Source organism: Tamandua tetradactyla, chromosome 6, assembly GCF_023851605.1.
Source record: "Tamandua tetradactyla isolate mTamTet1 chromosome 6, mTamTet1.pri, whole genome shotgun sequence".
Lineage (NCBI taxonomy): Eukaryota > Metazoa > Chordata > Mammalia > Pilosa > Myrmecophagidae > Tamandua > Tamandua tetradactyla.
This window is the reverse complement of record NC_135332.1, coordinates 131,685,637-131,704,703: the sequence shown is the minus strand read 5'-3', so window position 1 is coordinate 131,704,703 and position 19,067 is coordinate 131,685,637. Positions and strand designations below refer to the sequence as shown.

At 36.0% G+C, this 19,067-nt stretch overlaps 1 protein-coding gene and 1 long non-coding RNA gene across 2 annotated transcripts in view; one reads left to right on the top strand and one right to left on the bottom strand.

Moving 5' to 3' along the window:
• Positions 1–5,168, bottom strand: part of LOC143688816 (uncharacterized) — a 30,816-nt gene extending 25,648 nt beyond the window's left edge. The window contains exons 1-2 of the long non-coding RNA XR_013178328.1: positions 4,914–5,168; positions 1,085–1,240 (exon numbers count right to left, since the gene is read on the bottom strand). This is a non-coding gene — a long non-coding RNA (uncharacterized LOC143688816). The remainder of the gene's footprint in view (positions 1–1,084; positions 1,241–4,913) is intronic.
• MMP16 (matrix metallopeptidase 16) overlaps positions 1–19,067 on the top strand; it is a 255,756-nt gene that overhangs the window by 36,317 nt on the left and 200,372 nt on the right. The window lies entirely within an intron of this gene.

Below are 19,067 nucleotides of genomic sequence, written 5' to 3'. Positions count from 1 at the left end.
TCCTTTATGATCATTTAAAAAATGTTGTGCCTTAATTTACCTTCCATTGACCCTTCCACTGATATGTTGACTAAGAAGCAGGTAAGGATGCATTCTTAACCTTGGGAGCGCCCTCTTAATTCTTGTAATGATCATCTACTATTTATTATGAGGCAATAAATTATTTTTATAATCCTTTTAGATTCTTTAGATGAATTGAATGTATTTTTACATAGTATAAGTGAATTCTTAGTTCAAACAGCTTTATCTGTATAATTAGTTTTCTTTTTCCCTTCACATATTCTTAAAACAAAACAAAAAAAAACGCCAGGTATTTTTATTTCTACCTGAATAGACAATCAAAGGAACTATGTTAAATTTTAGAATTCCGAAACTGCTTCTTTGATCAAAGGCTTACACTTTTGGCTTTGCTGTGTTTATGACTTTCTGCCTTCCCTTTGGAGTGACATTTATCCTTATCACTTTGTAGTCTTCTGATTTCCTGAGTACTATGTGAGGTTGTTTAAAGAGAATAGTGATGTCCTCATACTTAAAAATATTGGGCAAGATATTATAAGACTGTGGGTTTCTTCCATTCTAGTTAACATAACTTCTGCAGTACTACTAAATTACATGGATTACCCCAATCCCATGACTCTCATCTACTTCAAACTTCTAGGGAATTTTCAGCCTACATGAAGACATGGAAGCACCATTATTGCAACACGTTTAAATCTCGGCACCAAATGAGGCCACTCTAGCAATTTATGACCCAACCACTTTAAAGTATTTCCCAACAGTAAATGTGTTCTCATAGTCCATTCCAAATAATAGATTTTAGACCTATATTGTGAGACTCAGTGTTACCAGAGGTATCAGGGTAAAATAGGATTTTGAAATCTCTAAAAATGCAGGTTTCGGGATTTAATTTTGAGTGGCAATGCTTTAAAAAGTGTAAGACCAACGGAAAGAGAAGATTTAAGATATCAGTGATGACAATTTTTGTTTGGCTTTTCTGGCCTTCCCTTTCAAATAGATTTTGCCATGTCCTCTGCCATATGTAGAATTTCAAACACGTGCATTTGGCATTAGCATCAATACTCACTGAAGGTACTCAATAAATTTGGGGGAACTCATTGCAGTCAGTAGTGCTGGGAAAGGTCTCATAGATGTTTTTGTTCATTTTTACCATCTGGATAACCTCCTTCAGGTGAAGAAGAGAAGAGCTGTCTTCTTAGTTTCTCAAAACAAAAGAATCATTCTGAAAATACATTGGACCTGATGTTATAAAATTGAAAAGTGAATATATGGAAGTTTATTCCATGCATCGCTCATTGTGCATACAGTGTAGGTTTAGTGGTAAACCATAGATTCATTCATTTTCTAATCTACCATCCCAAGAGTAGCCAACCGTATGACTTTCTTCCTTAGTAATAGTTAAGTAAACGTTGCTATCCTTGTGGTTAACAAGGGTGCCCTCTCTGTATTATATTTATGACCTATGTAAACATTAATTTTCAAAATAGCCAATGCAGCTGCTTGGAATAGAATTTCAGCTGTGGTAGATTAGAAAAGAGAAAAGGATAATACAGGTGTGTTTCTAGATTAGAATCTTCCTAAAGCTTAGCTGAATTTCATCATAATGGCACATGTGGGTGTAGATCTTGAGGCTTTGAGACTTAGTTTGAATAGCCTGAATTAAAGGTATTTGAAGAAAATCTATATAATCATAGTGACAAATTAAATATATAGGGGAGATAACAGCCAAAGCAATTTGTATTGAGCTGCTGAGCTTTTCAATGCTTTTGCTCATTTTCAAAATTCCAAATGTTTTGAAATGGGAATAAAAAATTAAAATGTAAAAGTTGAACATCTTTAATTTGAATTTGATGGCTTAAGAATAGTTGGTTAATATGTATTGCATATGTTCTTTTTCCTAAAGCAGATTTATTTCATTCCTCTTTTAAACTGTGTGGTATAATTAAGATGTTTTAACTTTAAGAATATTCAGTGCATAGAAAAAAGAAAATCTTTTATAGTGAAAATCTTATCAAGTGAAAATTGTTTAGCTGGCAATAAAAATGATTGTTTTAGTGTGTGCTGTTGAACATTTGTGAATTTTACATTCAATTGAATGAATATTCCTTTTTGAAAAAAAAAAATGGAAGCAGAATGAAACTTGACCTAATAACATAATTAATTCAAACAAGGCAGATTAGTTAATAAATCTTACAGGAGTTCTCTTATTTATAATTTAGAGCTAAGGAATGTTAACTTCTCTGAAATGCTCATTACCTACCCCCAAGTAGTTGTGGGTAAAAATGTCTGAATCAAAATAATTGTTTTATGAACTTCCTTTTATGAAATAAGATATGCACTGATGAAGCAAAAATTTTTAGTATTGTGAATCCTACATATGTAAAGGAAAACTAAAAAATATTTTCTTTGAAATTAATTTTTTTCTTCATAGCTATTTAGGGTGGTTCTTCTCTGGAATTTTCCAAGAGACTGAACTGAACGTTTGCATAAACACAAAGCAATACATTTGAAAGCAGGAAGCAGAGAATTGCTTTCATATCTTATTTAAGCTTATTTAGAATCTAGAATTATTCCCAAAGGCGATGAATAACACTTGAGACTAAAGATGCAGTGGACCACAGGATGCTGGCAGATTGTTAAAACACACACAAACTTACACACATACCACACACACATACTCCTGTGCTTTTAACAGTAAAACCTCTTGCAGTATAGGCTATACTTTTATTTCATCTGTTGGGTATAGTTGGGAAGGTACCACACTGCTGTCATTGTTTCTTAATGTAATTTTCATGACTTGATTTTCTGTATCCAATTCTACAAATTTAAAACTTTATTTGCTTTTAATTTCAATGATCTAAACTGCTTGACTTGAAATGTTAAAAGCCCTAGGTTATACTGGCCTTAAAAAAAATTGTGTGCACTAGGTCTCAAAAATACCTTTTGAAGTAGCTTCTAGAAATTGGTAAAATCTGTGACATCTTTAAACCCTACCATTTGCAAAAGGACTAATAGTGCTTTTTGTTGATTTTGTGAAGACTGAGCATGTGGATGTAAGAGTCATAGCCTCTAAGACTATGGGAGTGAATTCTTATCTTGACTATAAGAAAAAGCTACCATTTTGACTTTCATGGTTACTATTTAGAAATGATACTGTAGTGTTAATTATTCGTATTGCCATCTATTTTAGATGTTTGAACGCTCCCTTCAAAATCTTGCCTTGCTAATTATTGCTCTTAACATAGTGACTTTTTATTGTTCTTTACTCTGCAATGTGCTTCTCTTTCTAGAAAACAATAATCTCTTCTAAGGATAGATCAGAGAATTGAATAATGATGAATACATGTTTATTTGTATGTATGTGTTAAGGAAAGTTTCCTGATCTATGGTTGAAACTTGCTTTTTTACAGGTTTATGACTAAAGGTTTGTTTGTTGAGTACAGTGTAAGGAAATGCTTTCTAGTGACGTTATTGACTTTAATTATTTAGTCTCAATCCAGGCTGGCCTTAAATGTTTCCTTTTTTGATATGATTCTTTTATCACCTCGCACCTGGTAATATAACAAATATTAATTACTTTCCTTTTTGAAGAGCACAGATGAAAGAGTCTCATCAAATTCATTTGTCTCTCTTTATTTACCTTTCACAGAATTAATGATTACAAGTAGAATCTTTTATATTTGACCATTCCATCTTCTGGAATTTGTTTCTAAGTGAATTTAACATGTCAGAATTAATGGTTACAGGTAGAATCTTTTACATTAGACTATTCCATCTTCTGGGATCTGCTTATAAATGAACTTAACACATCATTCATTGTTTCATTGACTCAGTAATTTTTTCATCCATTTATTCAAAATACTTCTTTTCAACATCTTCTTTGTACCAAGAAAGCACTAGGTGTATTAAGCATATACATCTAAATAAAACCGAGTCTCTAGCCTCATGGAGTTATCACCACCAGTTGGTGAAGGCAGGTGACTGCTCACACAATTCAGGTGAGAAGTGCCTGAAAAAGAGCAAGCCCGGGTTCTCCAGTAGTGCACAGGAGCTAATTGAAGAACTGAGGCTTAGAAGACTGGCTGATTGTTTGGCCAAGTGAGGAAGAAGAAATCAAGGTGGAGAAATCCAAGAAAAGGAGGCAGTGCCTGCAAATGTCAGGAGCACCTGATATATAAAGGTATGTGAGGGAACTGAATTTCTCTGTGAACTTTGGCATTGGAGATGAGTGGGTGAGAGATAAATAAAACCCCATCTCTCCAAGGTCAGTCACGCCAGATTTAATATGTGTAATGCACTTAGAATAGTGTCTGATGTATAGAAAGGGGTTAATAAATGTTAGCAATACTGCTGCTGCTGATGATGATGAAGAAGAAAAAGATGACAAATATGATGACAAGGATGTTGATGATGATAATACTGTGTCCTGTCATCTCCTCAGGGACTTTGATTCTGCAGTTATTCTCCCTACACTCAGTCACTTCCACTGGCACATAAACATATATTCTAGTTTCTCATGTGTCTTCTCATGTAATGCGTGCACACGTGTGTGTATGGAGAAAGAGAGAGACTGAAACTCAGGCTCCACAGTACCCTCTAAACTACCACTTCATTCCCCTGTTTCCCTTCACAACAGAATTTCTTTTTTTTTTTATTACATGGGCAGGCACCAGGAATCGAACCCGGGTCCTCTGGCATGGCAGGTGAGCATTCTTACCTGCTGAGCCACCGTAGCCCACCCCAGAATTTCTTTTAAGAGTGCTCTGTGTTTGCATTCACCACTCCCTCACCACAGATTCTCTAACAACTAACCAGATGTCTGCTACCATTTCACAGAATCCCACTTTTTTGTGAAGAATAATAATTCCCATGTTGCCAAACTGGGTTGTTCTTACCTTACTTGACTTCTTCATCCCTCTAAAAGAGCTTTTCCTATCTTGGTTTCAGTGACTTGATCCTGTCCTGGTTTACCTCTTCCATCATGACTGCTGGTTCTTGGCCTTTCTTATGACTTCTCTTCTGCTTTACATGTTTTGACCTCAAGAGTCTTTGTTGAATGAAATAATAAAACCTTTCATTTTATTATTGAGTTCTTCGTGGAAGAAATATCAATATTTAGAATAGAATTTTCTTACTGTTAACTTATTAAGAAGAAGAATTGGATTTGAAGATACTAAACAGCTTCTAGTATTCGTAAGCACACTCAATAAAGATTTTTTTCTTTTCTGTTTTTTTTTTTTTTTTTTTTTTTCGCATAGGCAGGCAGTGGGAATGGAACCCAGGTCTCTGACATGGCAGGCAAGAATTCTGCCACTGAGCCACCATCACACCACCCTCAACAAAGATTTTATATGGAGTTTTTTAGTTTTGAATCAGGAAAAATGTTTCAGAGGAAATACCCTCTCAAATTTATAAAACGGTTTAAAACAGGAGAGTTGGTCTTACTCTAATAAGGAAGCTGTCTTGTTGGTATATGTCCATTTGTTTTATTTAATTTATGACTTGAATATAGAGTAGTGCCGTTCCATGTCACAATTTATGTATCATATATCACTCTGTACAAGATTAATCCAGAGCAAAATGGTATATTTCTCAAATGGTTCAGTTCAAAGGATTCAAGTCAGGACCTCATAGAATCAGATTCTTTACTATTTAGCTATTCAAAGCAGGAGAGACACTTTCTTTTCTGGAATGATTAATTTGAAGCCTACCTAGTAATAGAGACTGAGCTCTGGAGTTCCATTACAGTTCTGTTTCATTTGTTTTGCCCAAAATTACAGAATCATAGGATTTTGAATCTTAGAGCCTCTGGGAAGGAAACCTTGAGGTTGGATACTCTAAGTTCCGTTCAATATCCCTGACTTGCTTGCTTTTGGCGCTCACTGCTTCCCATTACTGTGTGCTAACAAAATTTCTGTGCTAGCATTTCACCAGCAATCAGTGTTCACTGGTCAGCAATTTTGAGAATTCATCTCCTGCCAACTTTCAACATAGGTTTCACAATTGTATGCCCCTTGGTTTTGGCTGCTTTCCTGTTTCTTGTGACAACATTCATATTTTCCATCATGGTTATGTGATCACATTTACTTGCAAATGATTTTCTTTCCCCAGAATATAATTTGTCTGGAATTAAAGATATCTGTGGTGTGTTTTCAGACTCACCTTTTCTATCTCAGGGCTTCACTTCTCTCTTAACCAGGTATATTTTTTTCTCTTTCGCTTTTATGGTCGTTTTCCTTGGTAAAGAAACAAACAAAACAGGATTCTGCTTTTAGGCTGTAATTTGTTATGGCACCTGTGTGTCAGGCATTAAGATATGTATCTTCTTTCATCTTTTTCTCACTCTAGCATGCCCTGAAAGCACTTTCTTTTTTCCAAGGCCCAGAATATACGGAGAATTTTCATGATCTTACTGAGGCTGCTGCTGCTCTGACTGCTGATAATAGTGATAAAGCTACTCCTACTATGACAGCACTGCCCCTGATGAATAGAACAGTGATGAGAGTGATACCAATAGGACATTCACCCCACTGCACTCAAACACACGTGTGCACTTAACTGACTATTCATTGTATGCTCTGAACTGTTAGTCACTTTATATACCTTATCTCATTTGAAATCTTTACATAAATGTTATGAGATGGGTATTATCTAGTGTCCAAATCCAGCCTTCTCTGGCCCCAGAGCCCATTTGTATAACCATAATGCAGGACATAAATACGAATTTTACTAGTTTAAACTGACTTTTCTGTTAGCTAGCAACTTTCTGCATTTTTGTTTTGTGGCTGCCCCTTTTACCACTTCATTTTTACGCCAGTATTTTGTATCTGAAACTCTCAAATTTGAGGGTTTTTTTCCATTTTAGTTTTGTTTCTGTGGGGTCATCATTTTTATATGGAATTTTGCAAAGCTGCTTTCCTGAAGTCTGAGTCCATGAAAGGTATTGCCTTTCCCCTTAAGGAATCTACTTTGATAAAATGATTTTCTATCAAGATTCTTCTCATACACAGTTCATCAAATCATATTATCTTACAGTAAAATCTAGAGAAGTTCCTCTATTTGTTTCTATCACCCATGTTAGGAAGAGTGGTGTAAAGCAAGTCAAGCATCCATCAGTATTCTTTCTTGGTAAATTTCAGCAGGTGATAAATAGTTGTCACAAGTGTAGTTTCTTTTCTGCTAGTATCATAATCTATAAGGTATCACTTCTGTCTTTCACTTGGTGAGAACTTCTCTCTCATACTCACTCAGAATATCTTGTTTTCCATCATTCATTTGATGTTAAATTCTCTTGGGATTTAAAACACATCCTAAGCCCAAATCAAGTGTGCCTACTTTACTGTAGATTCATTCATCCATTATTCATACATTTAGCAAGTGCCAAGTACTGTGCCAGATCATGAGTGTATAGACCGCTGAAGGAGGTAAATGTACGCATGTGGTAGATCATTTCAAATAGTTGTGGAAATGTCTGGAACTTGTTGGATCCTGATTCAAATAAATGAATTCTTTTTAGGAACTCTCGTAGGAAAACCATTAATTATGTAATAATCATGTTTGATGAGTGTTAGAAGAGAAATCAGGAGACTATGAAGGCATAAAATAGAGCCTAAGATTTTAAGGAGACATATTAGAGGAAGTGACAATTAGTCTGACACCCATGGAATAATTAGGCATTGCCTTTGGCTATATATTTTGTGCCAAGATTTTCTATAGGCTTATGCCTGTAAAACAGCCATTTGTCGCCTTTTTTACTTACTTCCAAGTAGTTTCTCTGGCTCTCAGTTTCCTTCTCTATAAAATGGACATACTCAGGCACTCTCACTATTCAAAAATATAATATCAGTGAATACCTTTGTAAAAATACATTGATTTACAAATCATTTCTTTTATTAGCTTCTAATTATAGGTAAGTTTCTGGGTGAGTTGCTTGGGAATAAGAGAGTTGATGGCCCTATTCTCTGATGCTTGCACTGGTCACCCATTGTTCCTTCTTTTTCTCTGTGATCCAGTAAGGTTTGGAAGAAATTTAGAAGTTGAATTATCACAATACAGTTCTGAAAATTTATTAAAATTTTTTTATTGACTGCATGATTTGGGTCTGATCTTCAGTTTCTTTCTTGGGAGTTATGACATTTTAATAATCTCATAATACATTTATTCCATAAGTATTTATTGAGATACTCTAAAAGTTAACATATCGGTTGCTGGGATTACAACTGTCCTTCCCTTAAGGAACTGAGTAAGAAGGCAGTGACATTCCAAAAGGGTTGAAGTGCTTGAATGTAAACTTGAGCATGTCAATATAAATGCATAACATTCAGGGTTAAAAGGTGATAGATACCTAATTCCAACTAGAGAAAGGAAATGAGAGATAAAGACTTTTTATGTCCAAGTCTAATATGAGGTATTTTAGCATCAGGAAACATGTGAAATAGATATGCATCTAAAAACAGTAGCCTGTGAAATTAACTTTTTTCATGCCCAGTTGGTTTTTCTTTGAAATTCTGCCCAAAAGATGTTTTAAATGGGTCTCCATCAGGAGTAATACTAAAATATTTTAATGGCTCATAAAACAAACAGTAACCAGTGGTATGGACGCCATTTCCAGAGCTGGGAGGTCCGGCTGGTTAACACTTTAGTTGATAGATCATTGACTTTTTGAGGAGAGTGATTTGGAGCCTGCAGTCAAGTCGGATGGTAGACGCTTAGTGTTGAGCCACTGGTCAGGCTGTGTTGGCTCATTCCAGCAGACCATCAACACTGGGCTCAGTTTCAGTCCATCCTTTTTGATGATCTTATTTTTTATGTTTCTTGGTCACTCTGTTATTCCTCTCTTCTCTCTTTCTGTCTCCCCATTTTATCCTTGAGATGAGTGCAGGGACCTTGTCTCCCCATGTCCTTGATCATCGTGGTTCCTTTCTGACAGTGCTTTCTGTACAGGGAGGCCTCTTGCTGTTTTACTCCTATTATTTAGGGCATTTTCAATGAAAGATTAGCAGCGGTATCAGTAACGTGGTCATTGCTGCTTTGCCTTAGATGCCTTAGATCAGGCCTTTTCCCGGGCTGAGGGAGAAGCGCAGACAGACCATTTTGTCAGTGAGTTGCACTGCCAGATCATACTCGTCAATACTTCTCACTGCCTTGACAGAAACACTTGAGTGATTTTAAATTTCGGTATGATGCAGTAATAACTACTTAGTACTATTTTCCATGAATAAAATAAAATAAATTATTAAGGGAATCAAACACCTTGGCACAAAACCAACTATCCCTCCCCCACATTGCAGTCTATTCTGTAAGCTGTTGATGAGTCCTCCCTTATCAACCAGCTACACTGGCGTCTGTTTGCCTGTTGCAAATAGCTCAGGGCTTCCGCGAGACTGCACTTTCTTATATTTGGGAAAATTCTGCATAGACCCTCCATTCCAAGGTACTGGAGAAACTGGCCCTGCTTCTGTATCTAAGATCTAGCTGAGAATTACAGCAGACATTCAGTGCTTGCAGTGTAGGAGGTGACACACTGGAAATAGAGAGAGAATGGAAGAACTGTGAGTGGGAAGATTTAAAAAATGAAGAGCAATAAAGGAGGGGGGGAATTTGAGAAGAAATGGAGGGTGACATTCCTGTTGACAAGCTCATGAACACAAACATTGCGTTTACACTATGCCCATCATATGGATGGAAAGGAAAATCTGAGCATTTCCTTAAAATTCAGGTGTTTGGAAGACTAGACCAAAGGATTTCTAACTTCTGGGGAGAAATTGGAATCCTAGGAAAAAGAGGCTAAAAGGGGTTTGAGCCATTGCAGTTCCTGTCCTCCCCCATTCCCCCTTTTTAACCAGAAATTTTTATCTATTTTACTTAAATCTTTTTCTTATATTTTCCTCTCAACTTTTTATTTGAAATATCATTGCCTGATATTGAGTTTCATAGGGCTGCTGTGACACATTACCACAAATTGGTGGCTTACAGTAGCAGACATTTATTTTCTCATAGTTCTGGAAGCCAGAAGTCTGAAGTCAAGTTGCCAGGAGGTCTTTGCCCCCTCTGAAATCAGTAGCAGAGAAGACTTTCTTGCTTTCTCTTAGTTTCTGGTGTTTGCTGTCTGTCCTCAGTGTTCTTTGGTTTGCAGCTGCAGCACTTGCATCTCTGCCTCCATTGTCACGTGTCTGTTCTGGTCTCTTCTCCCCTTCTTGTGAGGATACCTTTCCTGTTGGATCAAGGGCCCACCCTACTGTACTATGATCTCATTGTAACTTATCCAATTCCTTCTGCAATTACCCTGTGTCCAAATAAGGCCATAGTCACAGGTATTTGGGGTTAGGACTTTAATATTTTTTTCTGGAAGGGAGGGACCCAATTCAACTCATAACATCTCGGGAAAAATTATGCAAATTTTAGGACAAGAATAAAAGCTCCTTGAAACACTACCTTGTGTTCACTGCACCTGGCATAGAATAGGCATATTGGTTGAGTAGATGAATGAATTAGTTTTGGTTATAAAATTTGTTATTCTTTGGATGTATTTATGTATTTTGGCAGGATCTGTTTCATCCAGATAAAGTCTTGTTTAAATCTAGCTTCTTTTTATAAAAATGATATTAAAAACTACAGTTTCTAACCTTTGACTGCTTCATTCCCACTAGTACCTAATGATAACTCAGTAATCAGTATCATTGGATAGGAATATGCTGTGAATTTTAGAACCAGTTACAGAATTTTCACGAATATTTTACCCTTAACTGCTATATTTTCAGCTTTTTACCAATTTATTACTAAAACTATGATGAGTTTGTATGCATTTGACTATATTGAATATAATATATCCTGAATTTCCTCACTGATTTCCCTTTAGGTATTTAGGAATGGCATCAATTCACCATATGCTGTATCTGATAATTTTACTAACCCTTAATTTTTGACAGTGAGAGAAAAATAGCAACCAACTCTGAGGTGGTGGTCTTTTTATGCAGTCAGCAAGTATCTATTAAGTACCTGCTATGTGCTAGGTGTCATGCTAAGTGCTGGCTATGTAAGAATAAGACGGATACAGTTCCAGGCTGCAGAAACTCATAGCCTTGTATGAGGAAGTGGTCACAGTTATAAGTGCAATGAGGTGTGATGTCAGCAGCCTCTTGTCTCTTTTGGATATTGTGAGGGCACACAGAAGTCATAGCAAATGGGAGAGAGTCTTAGGTAAGGAAAGAGCTTGAAATCAAAAGCTGAAATGTTTAGATTTAAGATCTGGCTATATTTTACAACTAATGGTGGAGTCATGGGGAAGTTACTTAATCTTTTGGACTCCTCTCAGTTTTCTGAGCTATAAAATGGAGAAGATTGATCCCAGAATTTTATAAGAATCAAATGATCATGTTGAATAAAGTGTTTTATGATTCATAAAGTACTGTACAAGGGGATGCAAGGGTAGTTCAGTGGTAGAATTCTCGTCTGCCAGGTGGGAAACCTGGGTTCGGTTTCTGGCCTATGCACTCCCACCCCTACCCACCCCATACCAAAAAATAATAATAATAATCCAATAAATAGTGCTACAGTACTGGGATAGTCACATGGGAAAATAATGAAATGTGACCCCGCCATACAGCATACAAAACCAGAAGTACTCTATAACTGTTAGCTCTTTCTGTACTTGTCCTCCTATGCAATACAAAGGAAAGATCCCATCATTACATGAAGGCGTGAAGTGGCAAAATGTGCAAATGACTAGGAAGAATAGCCTGGTGGCCCACAAGTGCCATAAAAGTTAGCATGCATCATATATGTATTATCTCTCTGCACATTAATATCCTGTGACCTTCCTACACTATTGTAGAATAGTATTTAGATTCCCAACTAATGTGACCAGTTTTTGTAAGAAACTGTAAAATGCAAAGATTTTCAAGAGTCATGAAATATCTTTTTGAAGGTAATTGCCACTGATTCAGCATGATTGAAATCCAAATGATAAAGCAGGTTAAGAAAATATTGCAATGTGTTCCCTTTTTCATGCTCTAAGGGCTCCCGTTAAGAAACAGAATAGTTGCTCACCTTAGGCAGATTTCTTTTTATGTCTCTACAAGCTACTAAGTAGATGATCTCTTAGAGAGCACTAAGTGAAACTGTTATTGCTAGAAGAAAATTTCCTTAAAGTTGTGAAATGCCCATTTTACAATAGCAGGAGGGAACTCCAGAAAATGTGGGGGCGTCAGACAGGTGGAGGTATGATGCCATTAAGAAAAAAAAAACAGCAAAAGCAAACCTTGGATAAGCTGTTAGTAAACCTGGTTTGTAGGTAATTATGTGCCAATTTCACTAGGTTGTCAGATCTGTGAAATGATAAAATTATCCTAGCTAATCTCCCAAACTGTTGACAACACTGTGAATTCATAAAAATTTTATTGAATTCTAACTTGAAGATCATTTCAGCTGAAGGAAGTATGTCAAAGAGTGGCATATTCACTAATAATAGAAGCCCTTAGTCTGGGTATAAACTTCAGCATGGTTTCTTTATGTCATTGTATAAACTGCCCAATATATCTGGACTTGGGCCACCATTTTGTTACCCACCATATTGTTACTTCAGCCCCAGGTTCTCTGACAATGCTTCGTTTTCCCTTAAGAGCAGCCTCATCACTTCTGGGTAATGACTACCCGTTAGTGGGCAGGGGCAGTTATTTACACGCTGTGCGGAAGGCCAGGTTGATTCTGAGCATGGCAGGCCTGGCCATGACCTGATTAGACCCCAAAGGATTGCTTTGAAAATTGAGATAATCAGTGATACATGCCTGACACTTAGAGTTGCTCGTTGTATGTGGGGTTATTAACCAATCCATCTTTCCTAGTTTTTGCCTAGTCTCTGTTTCTAATACTTTAAAACATGCAGACTTTTTAATTGGGCAAAGCTGTTGACTTCTGTTTCAGTTAAATATTTATTAGCTGCTTTTGTGTGTCTAGCTCTGACCTAAAGCAATGTGTATATTTGTCATTTTTGTAAGGTGAGTAGGATAGAAAAGTATACCAGTCATGCACAATACACATTTTGTGAGGATTTGTAAGCACTAACCTCTGATTGGGAGGGAAATCTATCCTTACAGATTTCTTTGGAAAATTGAAGTCAGTGTCGCTATATGTCTAAAAAGGAAAGGAAAATTGTTCGTAAGGAAATTTCACCTTTCTTTGTGTTTTATTTATTTTTGAACATTTTTGCTGGGACAATGGAAGATGACATTATTATACTGCATGGAGTGGAGAGCCTTGATTCTCACAATTGATTTCCCGTATCTGCAATTTATATAGAAGTGTGGTGGCAAAGACAGTGGTGCATAAACATTCCTCTTGAATTTAAAAACTTGACTCTAAAATTACAGTTATCTGAAAAGAAGTCTTCAAAAACAGAGGGTAAAATGGCTCCCAAGAAGAAACTTGGAAATCTAAAATGGAAACAACCAGTAGCTTATATAACTGCTGCTGTATTGATGAAAGCCACAAAGCTGAACATGCAGATCTGTTTAGTACTAAGTAACTCTTCTTCTGGCAACGGAGCCTCAAGGTATGTTTTTTTTTTTTCTGCCTAATGGAGGCAAAAGCAGTCAAACAAAATTGGGTGGCTTAACCTGTTTCTTCTGAAGTTCCAGAAAAATGCTTGCAAGTTTTATGAAGTTTTAATATTGGTAGACAAGTCTATATTATTCTGCTAAGCTCATAGAGGGCTTGAGAATCAAATCAAATGCAAACATAACCTGCAAAAGGGATATGTGTTTTATTCTTGTCTTCTCCTGCTTTAAGAAATTGTGGACATGGTTTTGTTCCTTCATTTAAGCCTATTGTTACCTCTATTCTTGGTGCCCTTCTGTACAGTTAAATCCAGGTGGAGTTTACTATTTATTAAGGGTACAGCTTTTATATTTTATGCCCTGCCTTTTCCTGTTACCAGTCCATCTCACAGCTATGCATAGCCCTGATTATTTGTGTTTTATAATTTGTTATTGTTTTGGGCAAGAGGTGGGTTTTGGCTCGAATCTACTAGGGTTCAGCTGTCATTTCCAAGCATTGAAATATCCATTTTCTTAGCCCTGTGGTGGGACCTGGGATACAGACCATTGACGTAGTTCTTTGCCATAAGGAACTCACAGTCTTCAGAGCTTGCTTACATATTAGCTGCATAACCTTGACCAGGTTAGTTAGTTTTTTTGTTTTGTTTTTGCATGGGCAGGTGCCAGGAATCAAACCCAGGTCTCTGGCATGGCAGGCGAGAACGCTGCCTGCTGAGCCACTGAGGCCTGCCTTAGTTTTTGAATCTTAAATTGTTTATAATGTTACAGGGATGCTCTGGGGATTAAATGATGCAATGTTTAGATGTAGTGCCCAGTGTATATAATACTCTCAGTAAATACTAGTTATCTTCTTCCTCTTTCCTCTACAGATGGTTAGATGGTCTGTACTTACACATATTTAACTGACATAATGAAAAAGTACCTTGAGGTTGTTCTCTAGTTTTAAATATGGACAATTATTCTGTTCTCTTTTGCTGGTATCTTTTTCTTTTGTTTATTTATTTATTTATTTATTGCCTGCTATCTTTTTGCCCGACAGTTTGTAGAGATTTTGAATTGAGGAAGAAGTTTTAATTGAGTGGCTAGGTGGACAACATATCCTGAGTAGTGAAGCAGGAAAGAAATATTGATTATATCATCAAGTATGATAGTAAAAAATGAGCCATAGGCCAGGAGTTTAGGGGATTACAGTTTATGGTTATAATACTGCTATAACTTGTGTTTTCTTTCTCATCAAACTGGAGTACTAAATATGCAATAGCATTTTTTTCTGGGCTGGATAATATACCTGTCCATGTGAAATTCATATTTGGATCAAAGATAGGCATATTTACCCCCTAAATGTTCTAATCTCAATAAATGAACAAATCAGTGCAACTTCAATCATAACTGCCTACCCTAGATCATGGTAAAGTTATTTTTTTATAGTGGGGCCCTTGAGACCAAAAGGAATGATTAAATGAGAATCAGCATGCTCTAGTTAATAAAGAAGGAAAATGTATAACATATTTAAAAAAATGTTCACATACCTTCAGCATTTCATAATGCAGTTAATTCCCTTGCCAATGACAGGTGGGGTAAAATAAGCTTTTAGGGTGCTTGAGTACAAGGTCCTTTTTTTTTTTTTTTACATGGGCAGGTACCCAGAAACCAACCCAGGTCCACTGTGACCCGCCCACAAGGTCCTTTTTGAAGTGCATTTAATTATCTGCATTTAATACATAAAAATATTAATGTATTAAATAGTATATTAGAAGGCATTTAAGACTTAAAATAGTAGTGCCCATCATATGAGAATTTACATTTAAGGTATGTAAATACTGAAGTCTGAAAGTCAACTGTTAAAGGGTCTGGGTTACCTGGAAACTAAATTATATTGATTAATAAAACATGAAGATGCTTTGGTCCTGTAGCAGGATTTATAGTTTATATATAGCTGAATAAACTGTAAATATATGTATGTTCTTTTTCTTATTTTCAGTCTAAATTGTAATTGCTGTCTTATCTGGCTGTCATTGGTTAAAATGTTGATTTTTTTTTTCCTAATAATTTTGACCTTGGTTAATTGACTCTGGCAGAAGTAGAAGGAATCTTTTTAGATTTAATCTGTAAACTGATGAAGTCATTTAGGATGTTACACTATGGAGAGATGATATCCTGTTTTTACTGATAACATTAATACTCAGTTAAGGCTATACAAAATAGAAAAACAATACCAACATATATTTATTTTAGCTGGCTATTCTGAGGCAGTCAATATTGACCACAGAAATAAGAACAATATAAAATGTAGGTGATGAGAGATGAATTGATGATATTCTAAATGGCAAGGAAAATAAGTTTTTTTTCTTTCACCTTCATTATGTTTTAATATTTTTTTTTGAGATTGCAAAAGCAAACATATATTCCTCAAACGTGAGTGTTTTGTGAGGGAAGTTTTTCATATTCATGATCATACAGATAAAAAATACTCTTTTTTGGCAAAACATTAGAACCACATTATACTAATATAAAAAATAGAACTAAATTATAAAAAGAAATCTAATTTTCATCACTTCAGGTATTCTTGCTGGTGTATTTCCTTCCAATAACATCATTGTGAGCATGTATTTTTCTAGTGCCATTTATTGTATTTTGGACACTTAGGTTCTTACTCCACTTGTTCAGCTGAGTTTTTACCTTTATTCATGCTTTTATAGTGCTACCTTTCTTAGTGGCAATAAGTGAGCTTTTTGGAGACAGGCCAATGAATCAACAATTCACTTATTGGCTTATAACTTGTTTACACTTGTTTATCAGACTGACTGTGAGTTCTTTAGGACTCCAGCTTCGAATCAGGTTGCTTCTGTTCTCACTGACAGACATGGATGGGTAAAGTGGAGTGGTTACCAGTAGCAGAAGTTGGGAGACAAGATCAACATTCTCCGTAAGAAGCATTTTTCTTGTTACTAAAAAGTCTTCATAATAAAAAGTCTTTTTTTAAAATTTTTCTTCTGTAACCATATATACAATCTAAAATCTCCCCTTTAATCATATTTAGATGTATATTTCAGTACTGTTAATTATATGTTGTCCTATCATCACCACTGTCCATTACCAATATACTTTTCCATTGTAAGTTTTAAACCTTCACTATCCTCACCCCATCTCCTGGAAACCTGTATTCTAGATTCTGATACCATGAGTTAGCTTTTTCTATTGTTTCAAAGCAGTGAGATCATACACTCACTGCTTATTTCACTCAGCATGATGTCTTCAAGGTTCTTCATGTTGTCACATGTATCAGAACTTCATTCCTTTTTGGCTGAATAATAGTCCATCATAGATATTGATCACATTTTTTTTTTTATCCATTCTTTGGCTGATGGATCATGGGTTGTTTCCATCTTTTCTTAATTGTGAATAATGCCACTATGAACACTGGTGTGCAAATATCTGAGTTCCTGCTTTCACTTCTTTTGGGGTATGTACCTAATAGTGGAAATGCCAAGCTATATGGTAATTCTATACTTAGCTTTCTGAGGAAGTGCCAAACTGTCTTCTACAGTGGCTGCACCATGTTACTTTCCCACCAGCAGAGAATGAGTATATTTAAAGGGATCAACATTCAATTTTTAATAGAGCACTGGTCCTAATTATTGGGAGTTTTCCTCCTTCCCTCCCTCTCTCCTCCTTTCCTTTCTTCCCTCCCTCTCCCTCCCTTCTTCCTTCCTTCCCTCCTTTCCTCCTTCCATAAGAAAGGAAGGAAGGAGGGAGACATGCTTTCTCATATTGCCACTACATGAAGTCCTTTGGGTTTTCATGATAGTTCCAAAGTTGGCATGTTGTTCTAAATGGGAGATGAAATCTTGGAATCATGACTATGCCACTTACATAAATTACATAGAACTCAATCAAGTATTTTGATTTTAAATTAGTTGCCATCAATGATAGTTCACTATTTTTTATATTTCTGAGATATCTCAACCTTCATATTATACTCACTCTCTACCAAAAGAGAAGAAAAAATTTCTACCTTGGTGATACCAGAGGAACAATGGTAGCATGATTAATTTTGCCCAGGACAGAAACAAAAATATCATTTTCTGAGTTATAAGCCCTCTTTCTTCCCCTTTATTATAAACAGTTATTTAACACTGTGCACAAGGTGGGCTAGAAATCAGAGGATAACATTTTACTGAAATTTTCATATCAGATTTTATTTAGTGTTTTTCTGTTATAGTGATTGCTTTTGTTTTAGAAGAAGACAGCTGACATGACAGGAAAAGTTAGGGAAGGAGAATGAGGGTTTAGGCAGAGAATGATTTTTCAAGTCTGGGTGGGACCCGACGTGTTAGGCAGAAATTAGTATTCTTTCCAGCTGACTCACTGGAAACTCACTCTTGTAACCTCTCATAGTTTTTAAAATTGAGGACCTATTTTAGCTACTGATCTTAAATATAGGCTTCTGACTGCAGAACTAGGTGCATTTTAATCATCTTCATTCCTGAAGGCGGGCAGAAAAGGAAATGACTAACCCACCAGAGACCTTAACCGCAGACAGCCTGGACAGAAGCAGTGCGTAAGGAGAGGAAGCTGGGAAGCAAGTCCTAGGCGAGAGAAGCATCTTTGGACTGAATTTCCTAGCTTCAGGCAGTGAAACTAGATCTTGTGTTTTGACTATTTGTTGCCATTAGCTTACCCTTCTATTCCTGGAAAGTATTCTTCTTTCAGAAGTAAGTTAACTGACCCTAATATTGTCTGTTTAATTGTAAATTCTATGAGACAGTGTTCAGGCATTATTCCTTTATCAAATTTAATTGGATAGCGAGACCTAGTGTATTACATAAAGAATATACTGTAAATGTTGACAAAAATGAAATGCCAGGTATTGGTTTATTTGGCCAGTTTAGCAGATATTTATTGAATGCATATATGAGGCAAATACTTTTCTAAATAAACCGTAAACAAAAGAAACAACTCCTCCTCCCCTGGAGCTTATATTCTAGCGAAATTCGTGATGATAATACATTATAAAGAAAATTAGAACAAGCCTTACTGTTAAAGAAAGTAAGCCCCATAAATGGGGGATGCTGGATACTTTTTGAGAGCATTCATCTGCCTAGAAAGATTATAAATATTTCCTAGGTACATGATATGTATCTATGGCAATCAAAAGTAATTATAAATGGTATTTAACTTTTCATTCATTTGTGTTTTTGTACCTTATTAGCTATTTTTTATACTTCCAAAATTCAAGTGTAGGTACTACCTCTAGTAAACTTTCCTGGTTACTGGCAGGCGACTCCTTTCTATGCTTTCCCCTATTGTGTATTGATTTATAGAGTGCACTGTCCACAGGTTTTAACTGTAGGTGTACATGACATGATATGGTGAAGAGATTCTGGGCTCAATGGGACTAAGGACTGTCTCGTGTCATTTTTTGTATTCCTAGGAACAGCATGTCACCTTGCATTTACAGTAGGTTCTCATAAATGAATAAATGAAAAAGTGTTT